Raw genomic sequence first — 15,134 nt, forward strand, 5'->3', positions numbered from 1 at the left:
CTTTTTATTACCGACGTTGGCACAAAAAGCGGGAATGTGCTAATAGAGTTCGCGGATGACACGAAGCTGGGGGGTATTGCTAACACGGAGAAGGACCGGGATATCATACAGGAAGATCTGGACGACCTTGTAAACTGGAGTAATAGTAATAGGATGAAATTTAATAGTGAAAAGTGCAAAGTCATGCACTTAGGGATTAATAATAAGAACTTTAGATATAGATTAGGGATGCATCAGTTGGAAGCAACAGAGGAGGAGAAGGACCTTGGGGTATTGGTAGATCACAGGATGACTATGAGCCGCCAGTGTGATATGGCCGTGAAAAAAGCTAATGCGGTTTTAGGATGCATCAGGAGAGGTATTTCCAGCAAAGATAAGGAGGTGTTAGTACCATTATATAAGGCGCTGGTGAGACCCCACCTGGAATACTCTGTGCAGTTCTGGTCTCCCATGTTTAAGAAGGATGAATTCAAACTGGAACAGGTCCAGAGACGGGCTATAGGATGATCTGAGGAATGGAAAACCTGTCATATGAAAGGAGACTCAAAGAGCTTGGCTTGTTTAGTCTAGCCAAAAGAAGGATGAGGGGAGATATGCTAGCTCTTTATAAATATATCAGAGGGATTAATATTAGGGAGGGAGAGGAATTATTTAAGCATAGTACCAATGTAGATACAAGAACGAATGGGTATAAACTGGACACTAGGAAGTTTAGACTTGGAATTAGACGAAAGTTTCTAACCATCAGAGGAGTGAAGTTCTGGAACAGCCTTCCAAGGGGAGTAGTGGGGGCAAAAGACATGTCTGGCTTTAAGATTAAGCTTGATAAGTTTATGGAGGGGATGGTATGATGAGAGAGCCTAATTTTGGCAATTGATCTTTGATTATCGCCAGATAAGTATGCCCAGTGGTTGGTGATGGGATGTTGGATGGGATGGGATCTGAGTTACTGCAGAGAATTCTTTTCTGAGTGCTGGCTGGTGAGTCTGGCCCACATGCTCAGGGTTTAGCTAATCGCCATATTTGGGGTCGGGAGGGAATTTTCCTCCAGGGCAGATTGGCAGAGGCCCTGGAGGTTTTTCGCCTTCACCTGCAGCGTGGGGCATGGGTCACTTGCTGGTGGATTCTCTGCAGCTTGAGGTCTTCAAACCACAATCTGAAGATTTCAATAACTCAGGCATAGGTTAGGGGTTTGTTATAGAAGTGGATGGGTAGGGTTCTGTGGCCTGCTTTGGGCAGGGGGTCGGACTAGATGATCACATTGGTCCCTTCTGACCCTAGAATCTATGAATCTATGAATCTATAAAAGCACCCAGCCCAGATTTTAATACCACTGTTTTGCCAGTGCAGGAATAAAAGGAAAAGAGTCGTAGAATATCAAGGTTGGAAGGGACCTCAGGAGGTCATCTAGTCCAACCCCCTGCTCAAAGCAGGACCAATCCCCAGACAGATTTTTACCTCAGTTCCCTAAATGGCCTCTTCAAGGATTGAAATCACAACCCTGGGTTTAGCAGGCCAATGCACAAAGCACTGAGATACCACTCCAAAAAGAAACAAGCACAAGTGTAGCAAAGGATGGTTCTGGTCCATCAGCCTCTGGGTTACGGGCCTAGCACACTTCTGCTGTGCCACTCTGCTCATAAATGTATCTAATGTAATAAATCTCATTATTCAGCTCTAGATCCTTTGAAAGATGACAGTGGCAGAGTAAAATGTGTAATACTGAAGTCATCTTGTAATAAATGTGAATATCAGTTAATGAAATGCCCCTTTATTTATCTCAGTTTCTCAAATAAGAAAAAGTCGCATGAAAAGGAACAATAGTATATTGTGACATGAAAGCTGTGAGATTCAAATTAATGTTCAGCCTCCTGGAAGAGTCAGCCAAATAGGAAAAGCCTTTCACAGTGCAATCAGGAAATGTGTGTACCATAGTTTTGTACTGAAATACACTAAACTAGTCTTGCAGCTAAATTTTAGTCCGAGAAACTAACAGCAAGGCAGTTATTATTATGAGATTCAAAGTAAAAATAGCTTATAAATGTAGGTGTCCTTTGCATAACAGTGGAGGCCCCAGGTGATAACATGGAAATATTGATAATACAGCATGGTAGTACTAGTTCAGAGAACACCCATGTTGCATTTCTACGGGCTGGTCTACACTACGGGGGAAAATCCATCTCAGATACGCAACTTCAGCTACGTGAATAACGTAGTTGAAGTCAAAGTATCTAAGATCGAATTACTCACCATCCTCATGGCGCGGGATCGATGTCCGCGGCTCCCCATATCGACTCCGCAACTCCATTGGGGTTGGTGGAGTTCCGGAATCGATATAAGCGCGTTCGGGGATTGATATATCGTGTCTAGATGAGACGTGATATATCGATCCCCGAGCAATCGATTGCTACCCGCCGATACAGCAGGTAGTGAAGACGTAGCCTACATGTGGCATATATACAGTTATCTAGAGTAACAGAATGAACTTTTCACACAATTAAGTCTCAAACTGGGGCAGGACACTTTGGCCAGAAGCTTTTGATCTGTCAACAAAATTGCATAATTCATAGTAAGAAAGGATTCCAAAGATCTATAAGGATCGACATTGGGCACATGCTCACTGAATGGTACTGTATTTTATTTAAAATAGAAAATGGAAAATTTGTGGATATTTAGACAAAAACCTTTCCAGGTAAAGAAGATAAGAATAAGAGCACAACAGTTTTGGAGACAAATGAAAATATCTTTTGGAGCTAAGACTAAAAGTGCACTTAAAATTAGGTCATGTTTCCCATGAATTTAAGATGAAGATGGTAGGATATAGCTGAAATATTGCATAAGTCATATTAACTTCTGAACTGAGGTGAGAATGTAACTAGCGACATACTTGGATGACTTGACTATCTACTTGGTGCAAAAATTGGCACAGATATTAACTCCTGGAGAAATCTATGCCTCTCCAAGGTGCCCCCTGCCTACCATCAAAATAAATGAAGTCTTTGCTATCTGGGTTTAATGTTTCGAATAATGTTTCAAACATGTTTTTTTCCCCTGATCAGTACCAAGAAATAGTATGGTTAGTCCATGGAGGGAAGATTGAGAAATAATAAGTAAAATAGATAAGGCAATCAAGAAAAGGTAAAACTAGCCAAACAAGAGTGGATAAAACAATCTGAAAATCTATATCCTGCTGTTGTTTAGTCATGGTGGAAGGAAACAAAAGGAAAATCTAAACTCTCCAGTGACTCCATGGAATTCTAATGAATAGGCACCAGGGCCCTTTAGGGACATCTACACTGGAATAAAAGACCCACGGCTGGCCTGGGTTAACTGAGTTTAGCTCGCAGGTCTTGAGCTACGGGGCTAAAAATTGCTGCTCCCTCAAGGGATCCCAAAATTTGAGCTTTAGCCTGAGCTCAAACATTTACAAAGTTGTTTTACAGCCATGCAGCCTGAGCCTCACTAGCTCAAGTCAGCTGATCTGGGCCAGCCGGAGGTATTTGATTGCTGTGCAGTCATGGGGACTTAAGGCAACACCTTCTTTTTCTTGAGGTCTCTCCAAAGTATATTGTTGCATTTACTAATCCCACTTCCCTGTTCTTTCAAATCCATCCTTTTCCTCCCCATTGCAACACATACATGTTCTACCGTGTGTTGAGCCTTGTGGAACAGGCTTGTCTTTTTTAGGAGTCTCCCTGAGGAAACCCCTCCACAAAACATTCAGTTGCTGTTGAAGTCCTTGTTCACCATTTGGGATCTTTCCCTGTTTTCCCCTCCCTTCCCTTTTATCTTTCCCAGGACTTGGTCTGCACTTGTCCCATCTTTTCTTCACTAAAAAAATTGAGGTGCAAAGTTTTCCATAGAATTCCAGCTAATCTCAGCTATGTAAAATGTTTGCATAGCTATATGATCCAGCCCAAGGATAAACACATTCCAGAGGCCTGGTGGTTTATAAACTGTTCAAAGACGGTCGAGAAGGAAGAATTTAGCAGATGAGATATTAGAAATGGAGGGCAATATTCCATACTATGGAAATTATTCTTGTGTAGGGGACATGGGTTTCTTCCTTACTGTTTTGTTGGGGATGGGATGGGGAGGTGTCTTCCCCCACCCCATGGAATAAGCAGGGTTTTTTTTTGTTGCCCTTTCATACTGCAGTCCATTGACATGCTTAAATGATTTGCTGGATCAGTTCAAGAGGGCTCAGCAAATTCCAGGATTGAGCCTGAGTCTTTGCACTGTGGTAGGAAGTCAAAACGTAGAGTCCTCAGGCTACATCCTAATGGATATGTGTGCTCATGGGAAATGGGGCAGGGAGCCTGTTATCATGATGGTACCAAAAGCTTTACTATATCATGGATGTTCAATAGAGTTTTATCAAAATTAAGTATTATATCATGGTAGTTTCAAAAACACTTAAAAATATCCCAAAGCTCTAATTTACCTTAGGGAATAACTTCTTGTGAAGTTGTATTTAAAAAATTCCTTTCAGGTCTTAGATCAATGCTCTGGGCTGAATCCTGGAATTTCCTGAGCAGTCTGGAAGTGTTCCAGGAAATCACTTAAGAACGTACGCTACTCTCTCTTATGATCTGAAAAGAAAGAAAGAAAAGAGGCTTTTTTATGATATGTTTCAATGTCTTTTCACATGTATAGCCCGAGGAAGTCCAAGAAATTTGAGGGTTTCCGATGCTACAACATCCACATTCGTTTATTTGGTTACATTTTACGTGCTTTAAATTGCACCACATTCCTGAAGTTTCTAAAGAAGTGAAAATATGCATCATGCCTGTGTGTAATAATGCAATGTAAATGAATAAGGATAAGAAGAATATGAAAAAATCTGGTTGTGGTTTAGAATTTAAGAATTTCAAATTGATAAATGGGCCTTATCTCAGGGATGATTTTATATAAAAGCACCAAGTCCAGATTTTAAGATCACTGTTTTGCCAGTGCAGGAACAAAAGGAAAAGAGTAAATGTGTCTAATGTAATAAATCTCATTACTCAGCTCTAGATCCTTTGAAAGATGACAGTGGCAGAGTAAAAAGTGTAATAGTGAACTCATTTTGTAATAAATGTGAATATCAGTAAATGCAGTGCCCATTTATTTATCTTAGTTTCTCAAATAAGAGAAAGCCGCATGAAAAGGAACCATAGTATATTGTGACATGAAAGCTATGAGATTCAAACTGGTACAGACCTTAACTCCTGGAGAAATTAGTGCCTCCCCAAGGCGCCCCCCGCCCGCCATCAAAATAAATGAAGTCTTTGCTATCTGGGTTTAATGTTTGGAATAGTGTTTCAAATACTGGTATGTTTTTTAACCTGATCAGTACCGAGAAATAAAATGCTTCATCCATGGAGGGAAGGTTGAGAAATAGTAAGAAAAATAAATAAGGCAACTGAGAAAAGGTAAAACTAATGAAACAAGAATGGGTAAAACAATCTAAAAATGTATCTCCTTCTATTGTTTAGTCATAGTGGAAGGAAACAAAAGGAAAAATCCAAACTCTCCAGTGACTCCATGGAATTCTAATGAATAGGCAATAGGGCCCTTTGGAATAAAAGGCCCATTGTTCGCCTGGGTCAACTCAGTTGGGCTCAAAGGTCTCAAGCTGAGGGGCTAAAAATTGTCAGCCCCTCATGGGAAACCAGAATTTGAGCTCCAGCCCAAGTTCAAATGTTTACAAAGGGGTTTTATAGCCCTGCAAGCTGAGCCTCACTAGCCCAGGTCAGCTGATCTGAGCCAGGCGCAGGTATTTGCTGTGTAGATGTGGTGACTTAAGGCAACTTCTTTTTCTTGCCGTTTCTCCAAAATTTATTGTTGCATTTACTAATCCCGCTTCCCTATTCTTTCAAAACCATCCTTTTCCTCTCCATTGCAACATACAAATGTTCTACAGTATATTCAGCCTTGTGGGACAGGCTTGTCCTTTCTAGGAGTCTCCCTGAGATAAAAAACCCTCCAAAACTTTCAGTTGCTGTGCTAGTTGTAGAGCTTGTTTACCATTTGGATCTCTTCCTGTTTTCCCTTCCCTTTCCTTTTATCTTTCCCAGGACTTGGTTTGCACTGGCCTCATCTTTTCTCCTTCTAAAAGAATTCAGGTGCAAAGTTTTTCAAAGAACTCCAACTAATCTCAGCGGTATAAAATGTTTGCATAGCTTTCTGATCCAGCCCAAGGATAAACACATTCCAGAAGCCCAGTGTTTTATAAACTGTTCAAAGACAGTAGAGAAGGAAGAATGTAGCAGATGAGAAATTAGAAATGGAGGGCCATATTCCATACTATGAAAGTTATTCCTGTGTAGGGGACATTGGTTTCTTCCTTACTGTTTTGTTGGGGATGCGGTGGGGAGGTGGGTTTCCCTACCCCATGGAATAAAGCAGGTTTTTTTCATGCCACATTCATACAGATCTGAGAAGGTTGACAGTAGTCCTGGGCCTGTTTTTAGAGCACAAGTCTTCAGCCTCTTTTAGCCATTGGCTGAGTGCACCTGTTGGTGAGGAGTAACCGTCAGGGGAAAGTTTGTGGAGGATAAAAATGCTTAAACTGCATCAGCCCTTGACTGGATATCTGCAGGCTCCAGAGGTGAGAATGCTGCTGAAGTTGCTCCGTACTCATCCTCTCTCTAAAATATATGGGCCTGACACCACAAAGCTCTGGTTGGATGGCACTGGTAGGTGTCAAGAGGGTGAGCCATCCCTCTTTCCCAGCCAGGATCTGACCGCTTTGGCTTCCCTTCACCTCACAGAGGTGGCTGGTAGAAGTTTTCCCTTACCAGTAGCTAAATAGAATTGTATTGAATTTTAAATGTAACAGAAATGAAACTGTGAAAAGGAAAAGAAAATTAAACCAACCACAGAATTCAGCTAGTGAAACAGGATATGTGACAGTGAAGGCACATAAGCAGGGTCATCTTGTTTTTCATGCAACACTAACAGTATTCTTCATTATTTGTGGTCATTATAACAGGGTGAGGCTCCTTCTCGCCTTTCTTCCTCTGCATATGCAGACCACGGGGAGACTCTTTGCTTGTAAACACCACATGTGGCTTATTTACAGTGTTTCCCCACCATCTTCAAAGCATTGTGCAGCACCTGATCTACAACAGCAAATCACCCTCAGCCCCTTAGACCAATGGTAGGAGGGGTTGGAGATCTTGCCCTCAGAGATCTCTCGTGGGACTGACTCTGAGAGCCTGCCTCTTTCTGGTTCTCTCTCCACCCTGGCACTTCCTTCCAGTGCCTTTGCTACGTTCTGGGCTACTGTGTTAATTAGTCTTGTAGCTCTCTCCAACCTATTCCCAATCTCTCAGTTAGGCACAGCTGTCTTTGTCAGATTTACTCCCAGGCAACTAATAACAGTTGCAGTGACTGGAGAGCTACATCTGTTGCTGTTCCCTAGCTCTCTGTCCCAGTGACACAACACAAATCACAAGCTGACATACAGACGAGACTTAAGAAAACCCGCAGAAAGATTTCCCCCAGCAGCACACTAAGATGTCCATTTTATTTGGTTACATAAATTCAGCCAAAACCACATGTCATGCCCCAGAAATGGAATATAATGGTGAACACAGTGAGGGTGGTGAGTGGAAATCCAGTCGATAGCTAACAATCAACTGTTTCTGAGAGCTACTGTTTTTCTAATCTGTTTTCCCCTGGGAAAGGGGGTGGGAAGAGCAGGCCTGGCAAGAGTTTCCTTTTCTGCCTAGAGGCATATTGTCAGATAACAAGAACATACTATACACAGGCTGTTTAATAGCTTAACCTGAACAGGTAATAGTTTGCAGTTTTTAAAGAAAAACAAATTTCTCTCTAGGTCAGTCAGTCTATACAGGTACGTTTAGTCCTAATCTATTTCTTCATGCTTTGGAAGATGAAAATCTATTTTATGAGCCCCCTGTTGCTGGAAGCTAGGATTTTTGAGAACTGCCTTAAGGATATCACAGCTACTGCTGGTGAGGGTGAATGCATCAGACATCTAAAAGCAGAGGTGTTCATTACTATTTTAAATATGAACTTGAGAGCAATGTCACCAAAAAAAGCATTTATGGCTGTTTATCAGAACAAGATACAGTGGGCCCCATTCTGACCTTGCTTGCACCACAGTGATTCCAGAGCAACTCCACTTATGTTAGAGAAGTTACTGGACCAGAATCTCTGCAGGTGTAAATTGACATAACTCGATTGAAGTAAATGAGCTGTGCCAGGCTTTATGCAAGGTGAGGGTTCAGCTCATCATGCTTTAAACCTCAGTGAAGCTGAGATCAGAATCTGACCCAATACTTATAATGTAGATTAGTGTAATGTAAACAACAAGAACTGCATATTTTACTATACTCAGGAGATATTCTTTATTGGGGATTAAATAATGGTCTTTCCCTCCTTAGTATGAAAGTCTTTCCATTTAAATGTTGTACGGCCCAGTTCTGCCATTTCTTTTAATGCTGTGAGAATTGGGATGTGAGGATTCATTATAGTTGATTCACTTTCTAGTTTCAGGGACTCTTTGTGCTGTATCCATTTCTCAGAGCTTGGGGGGGTGGGGTTTGCCAGGAAATGAATTGTGGTTTCTTAGTAGGTATATGTTATTGTTTTTTTGCTGTTTCTATAGCAACATAAGAATGTTTTAGAAATGAATGACCTCCTACAGAGTGAATGGGGCTAACTCAAGTGACATTTCCTGACAAAGAGGTTTTTAGCATATCATAGGAACTTTCCGTAATGTTTGAATTACGTAGTTCTTCTCCATACAGACTGAAACAAGGACTCAGTGTCTTTCAAAGAGATTTAGTGCTGTCTCATGCATTTTTTTCAATGATACATTCCAAGATTTTTCACCCTGACATTTGCAAGTGACTTTTGATAACCATCGAGCAATCATTTGAATTTTCTTGTCAGGGGAAGTACACCACTTGCAGGAAAAAACAAATCCACTCAGAGGAAGTGATTAATTACATAAGAAAAATTGAACTGCTTTTCTAAATATTATCTATCAAATAATTAACTAATTAGTTGCTGGGTAATTAATTAATTGCTGGAATAGAGAGATAAGGTAGATTTTCAGGGGCTGATTCTGATCTCATATCAATTTTATGCTGGTGTAACTGTGGTGGAGCAGATCCAGGGCTCCTTGATTCAGCCTCCTGTGAAAAAGAGCCAGCAACCTGGCTTAAAAGGGCAAGTGAGGACTCTGCTTATGTAGAGGAATCCTCCCCTAGCAGAGAGCTGGCACAGGAAATTCTGTTCTACCCCCTTCTGACTTCCCCAGCATAGTGGGTTATGTCACATGACAAGAGGTGTGACCAGAGTGCTCTGCACTCCCGTATTCAGCTGCATAATGGCCCCTAGGGAGACATTACCAGCCAACATAAGTAGTTTTCCTATCTTATGCCAGAGGCCAATATGACCAGCAGCAGGGCCTGGATGAGGAGTAGTGTTAAGGTAGCTGCCTGTGTCCCACCCAACACACACACACACACACACACACACGCGCGCGCGCGCGTCCTACTCTGAGATGAACTTGGCTGGATGTGAGGATCTGGCCTTCTGACTTCAGTGGAGATACTTGTGATTTACACTGTTGTAAACAAGAAAGGAATCAGGTCATAAAAGTTCAGAGTGTGCACGGCATGAGGGGGTTTGTTTCCTTAGTTGATTAAATTCTGACCGCTTAGGATATTGGCTCAGATCTAACTTACATTTAATTTAAGTGAAATATGGATCAATGTGAGATTTACGGTTACATATTAATCTTGAAAACTAGCTTGAGTACATGTATAGAAATGTATACGTTTTAGGCCTGATAGAGGTGTGTATCTTCTACTGAAATCAGAAGGAATTGTGGGTATGTAACCGAGGACAGAATACAGACATTTATTTTTTATGACTGTTAAGGTTTTTACCCTAGGCTATGTCCACACTATGAACTGTGGATGAGATTCCTTTGCGGGTGTACATACACTAGAGGTAGTTCTGATCAAGCTCAAGTAGAAGCAGCGGAGGCCCAGCCCAGCCATACTGAGTACAGACCCATCGGTTTTAACTGGGCTTGTACTCGGCATTGCTTAGCTGTGCCTCTGCTACAGCTACCCATGCTACTGCAGCTTTGCTGGTGTTTATACGCCCACCCCTATCTAGTAGTGTAGGTGTAGCCTTAACTGATTAAGTCATGTGTTCAGGATCAAAAATGATTGCTGGAGAGCTCAGGAGACAGGAGCCAAGCAAGTGCAGGAAACTTACTTAAATTGGATATTGTGTCTCTCGCTCAGCATGATGCAAAACCTTGATGTGGAAAGTGAAGACCTGAAGAGATTCAGGGCTGGAAGGAAGAGAACCTGTTTTATATCTAAGGATCTGTCTATACTAAATGAGGAAAAGTATCAGAAGGGTAGCCATGTTAGTCTGGATCTGTAAAAAGCGACAAAGAGTCCTGTGGCACCTTATAGACTAACAGATGTATTGGAGTGTGGAAACTATTGTAGAGACATTGAGAATCTGAGCCAAAGCCCACTGAAGTCAAAGGGAGTCTTCAGTACTACAGTGGGCTTTGGATCCGGCTCTGATGGCAGGAAATGGTTGCTTGCCTTGCTTGCCTTTGCAATGGTTTGACATGTCCACACAGCAGCACTGGTTTGATGCTTATAGACACAGCAAGGCTTCAACTGTGCTTGTGCTAGTGAATTCTGGAACTCTTGAACACCACAGTGCCTAGCACAGAATCCTTCTTGTTGGAGCATTTAGCCAGGGCCAGCTCTAGGTTTTTTGCTGCCCCAAGCAAAATATTTGCCACCCCAAGCTCCAAGACTGCAACTTCTCAAGCAAGCAAGCAAGCAAGCAAACAAACAAACAAACAAAAACACAGGTGGTCGGAATGCCACCCCTGGAATTGTGCCACCCCAAGTACGTGCTTGCTTTGTTGGTGCCTAGAGCCGGTCCTGCATTTAGCAATTAAGATTCTTGAACATTTAAACAGAAGATCAGAATAATTGCTCAGATATGTTAGTGATAGGCAGCAGTGCAAACAGATAAATACTAGGTAAGCAGAGTTACCATGTGATTTGCATAATTGTACTTCTCAGACAAACTAAACATGGTTAATAGGTAAAATTGTATGCCTACTAGCCATTACATTATACTGGTAATGTTACCGAACTTAAGAATATTTCTAAACTCCCAATGTAGCAGCTTAGTTAATGCTTAGTGGAATCTTAGAACTTTGCACCACATTCTAAACACAGCTACTTTTCTCCCCCACCTCCAGACCCATAGATACTCATGTGGTAGCTTCTTGTGAAAATATCTGCCTACAAACTTATACCTCACACATGAGGTGCAAATCAAATTAGTGTGTTATTTTAGATACATGTTTTCAGTTGCAGTATAACATATTAAAAGTCTAATTTCCCTTAGTTGGTAAGATGTCTTGTCAGCAGTTTCCAGCTATTTGAAGTCAAATTTTTCCATTTAGACCCAGCGGCTTGGTAGGAAGCCCAAAGTTTATTTTTATTCAACAAAAAATGGTACTTTAGTTCCATATGATTTCTTTTTTCTTTCCAGAGCTAACATTTGTCGGTAGCTGGGCTTGATTACACTCCATTGAAAATAAATTATTTTCTTCTGCTATTTAGTGGCACATATAATAATTTAATAATTGGTTTAAATATGTAGTGATTGTTGCAGTGCCTCCAACACATCATTAGCTATACTATCCCGGTGTTATTTGCTGAGAATTGTGCTGTGGTAGCAGATAGTTTAATACTGAAATCACATTGTGGCAGAGACTTGATTTGAAGTAGTCAATATAAAGTGACTTGTGTATTTATATTACATTAAAATATGGAAAAAGAGGTTTTTATTGTGAAACATCTGTGCATTCTATCATGTTGGGTTTTCCATAATATTTCCATTTGGAGTATATTCAGATTTTTATATTGAATGAAAAAGCCAAGGGTTGGGAGCAGAAACTTTAGAGTAGACAGAAAATTGATGTAATTTACTTTTGAAGACAAATCTTTTTTCAGTCTTCCAGGAAAGTTACTCTTTGGGGTCCAAATTCTGCCCTGACTTAATGGACTGAAATCAGTGAATTTGCATGGAGTGTATATCAGGATGAATCTGGCTCTTGTAGCATAACAGGGTAGAGTTACACTGAAAGATGCAGTAGTGTAGTTATTTTTTCTTATGACAATAAATAATTCAACTGTTACAAAAAGCTGGATCTTAAAATGTTGTTTTTGAAATCAAGAGTGCCTCTGTGTGCGTGTCATATTTAGAGTGGCGGGTGAGAAGGATTGAAGGAATTTTTGTTTAAGTTTGGATGGAAAAACCAGTTATCTCCAGAGAAAGGTGATAAGATATCCAAAGGATCCTTGTCTGGATCACATACTAGCAATGGGTTGGGTTTAGAAAAATAAGATTTACAAATATATTCTGTTTATTAAAGATACAACTACTAAGAACATTTTAATAAAATTCCAGCAACTGTGTCCTATCATCAATAAACCAAAATGGAATTATTCTTTCACTGATTCAGAATTAATGGGAGACTGTGTTTATTTAATCTGTTGATTATTGCTACAACAATATCATTCAAACCTTCAGCCTTTATACAAGTAGTCCTACCAATTCCAATGGGATTAAGCTCCCTCCATGCATCTGAAGAAGTGGGCTTTTTACCCGTGAAAGTTTTACCCAATCTGTTAGTCTTTAGGTGCCACCGGACTCCTCGTTGTTTTTGTGGATACAGACTAACACGGCTGCTCCTCTGATATCCAATGGGATTGCATATGTCGGATCAGGGTTTAAATAAAGACAGATGCCTAGGAAGATTAAACCATGGTATATAAGTTGGGACCAATCTCAAAATCCTTCCAGGCATAGTTCTGCATTGAAATCTGTTCACAATTATAAACTTCTTGCCTGATAGTATTTGCAAAGATGACCCTGCTCTATGGAGGTTGGATTGGGGTTGAAACTTCCCCCGCATTCAAAGAGGTTTGATTCTGGTACTATGGCTTTGGTCAATCTCAGATATATTAGTGGGTACTTGTCATTGTGGGTAAAGCTTACCTGTGGTGCAGAGGGCTGGCTCAAGGCCCTCCTCACTGCTTAAGCCTAGAACAGAGATTGGTTTGGGGGAACCTCTTGCTAAGCAGCCATTCAGGGGAGCCACTCTAGCTCTGCTCACTGCAGGAAGGCCTTATGGAGATCAGTAAGGAATTCCACATAGAGTACACGTCGAAGTAGGCGCTGCATCTGTGTGTGTGGGGATTTTTGTTTATAACTACAACTTTGCCATTGCATAAAGAAAAAAAACTAGGGCTCTAGCCATTCCAGTAGCATGTTTTAGCTCCCATTAATAAGTGTACCCAGATGTCACAATGAATGCAGCAAACTCCATAGACCTAATCCTCCGGGCTGTTTCATTAATTTTAAACCAGTGAGCTCTATTAAAGTCAACAGAGTTATACGGGCTTGAAACTGGTGTATTAAAGTGAGCATCAAACCGCTAGCTTATACCTTCTTGATTATACAAACTAAGGAACTGTTTAGTGCACTCCAAGAAATATGAGGACAACCAGCTATGAAGAACAATACAACAGGAGTCTGGCAAAACTTAGTACAGACAAGATAGCACCTCCAGCCTACAATTACTACACTTTATGTTGTAAATACATGACAGCTGAGTTGTAAATAGATACAATGGGTGCAGCTGACAGGTATATTCTCACACCATTCAGGAAGACGGGTGCTGGTAGCAATGGTAGCAGCCAAATGTATAATTCTCAGGCACTGGAAAGAAAGGAAGGGCTGAAAACAATGACAGACATTTCCTAAATGGGGGCATGTTATGAAAAACCTGTGTGCAGTTCTTAACCTATTACTATAATAAAGATGTTATACAACAAAGAACAAGTAGAATGACAGAGGAACTTGATTATCCTACCTGATGCTTTAGGTCAGCCGGGGTCCAAGTCACATAGATGTAAATTCTGTTAACTGCAGTTGGAATCATAATGTTTCCTGAAAAACAAGCAAACAAAAACTCTTAAGTGTCTGAATTAATCAATCAGTGGAAAGCGATTTATTTCTGGTAAATCCAATAAACCCTATATGCATAAATGCCCTTGCATCAGTGGTAGAACAGACTTCTAAAAAGGGATCTCATTGGCGTATATAGACATAAAAGAAAGTGAGAGGATAGCTGTTTTGGGGCAGTGTCAAATATAAGGATAAGGGGATATGAACAAGTAAAGAAAGGGTGAAGGACTCAAGAAATTTAGAAGGAATTTTTTTCACAGAGATTTAACATCAGGAAAAAATTACCCAAGGTTTCATTATTTGCCTATAAATGAGTTACTTGAGCTTTTGGGATGAAGATGGATTGAGAGGCATAATTGCTGGAAGATAAAGCTAACCTAAATTAACTGCAAAGTACTGAAGCACATGCTTAATTTTAATGCTTAATTTTAAGCATGTAAGTAATTCCATCCCTGTTCAGCAAAGTATTCAAGATTGAGTGTCTTGCTGAGTAGTGTTGAGATTGCGCATGTATTTAAAAGTGGTAGCCATGTTAGTCTGTATCAGCAAAAAGAACGAGGAGTACTTGTGGCACCTTAGAGACTAACAAATTTACACTTCAGCCTCCCTGGTCACTCTTTTACAGACCTAAAAGTCACAATTATTCAACAAAAAACTTCAAAAACAGAGTCCAACGAGAAACTGCAGAACTGGAATTAATATGCAAAATGGACACCATTAAATTAAGCTTGAATAAAGACTGGGAGTGGATGGATCATTACACAAACTAAACTGGTTCCCCATGCTAATTCCCCCCCTACTGTTACTCACACCTTCTTGTCAACTGTTTGAAATGGGGCATCCTGATTATCACTACAAATGTTTTTTGTCTCCTGCTTTTAGCCCACCTTATTCAATTAGTCTTATTAGCATTGGTATGGCAACACCCATTTTTTTCATGTTCTCTGTATATCTTCCTACTGTATTTTCCACTGCATGCATCTGATGAAGTGGGCTTTAGCCCATGAAAGCTTATGCTCAAATACATTTGTTAGTCTCTTAAGGTGCCACAAGTGCTCATCGTTCCTCATGTATTTAAAGTTAAC

The 15,134-nt window shown here is 40.6% G+C and overlaps 1 protein-coding gene across 1 annotated transcript in view; it reads left to right on the forward strand.

Annotated features, from left to right (window-relative positions):
- Positions 1–15,134, forward strand: part of COL12A1 (collagen type XII alpha 1 chain) — a 138,649-nt gene that overhangs the window by 36,960 nt on the left and 86,555 nt on the right.

This window comes from Gopherus flavomarginatus, chromosome 4 (assembly GCF_025201925.1).
Source record: "Gopherus flavomarginatus isolate rGopFla2 chromosome 4, rGopFla2.mat.asm, whole genome shotgun sequence".
In the NCBI taxonomy this organism is placed as follows: Eukaryota; Metazoa; Chordata; order Testudines; family Testudinidae; genus Gopherus; species Gopherus flavomarginatus.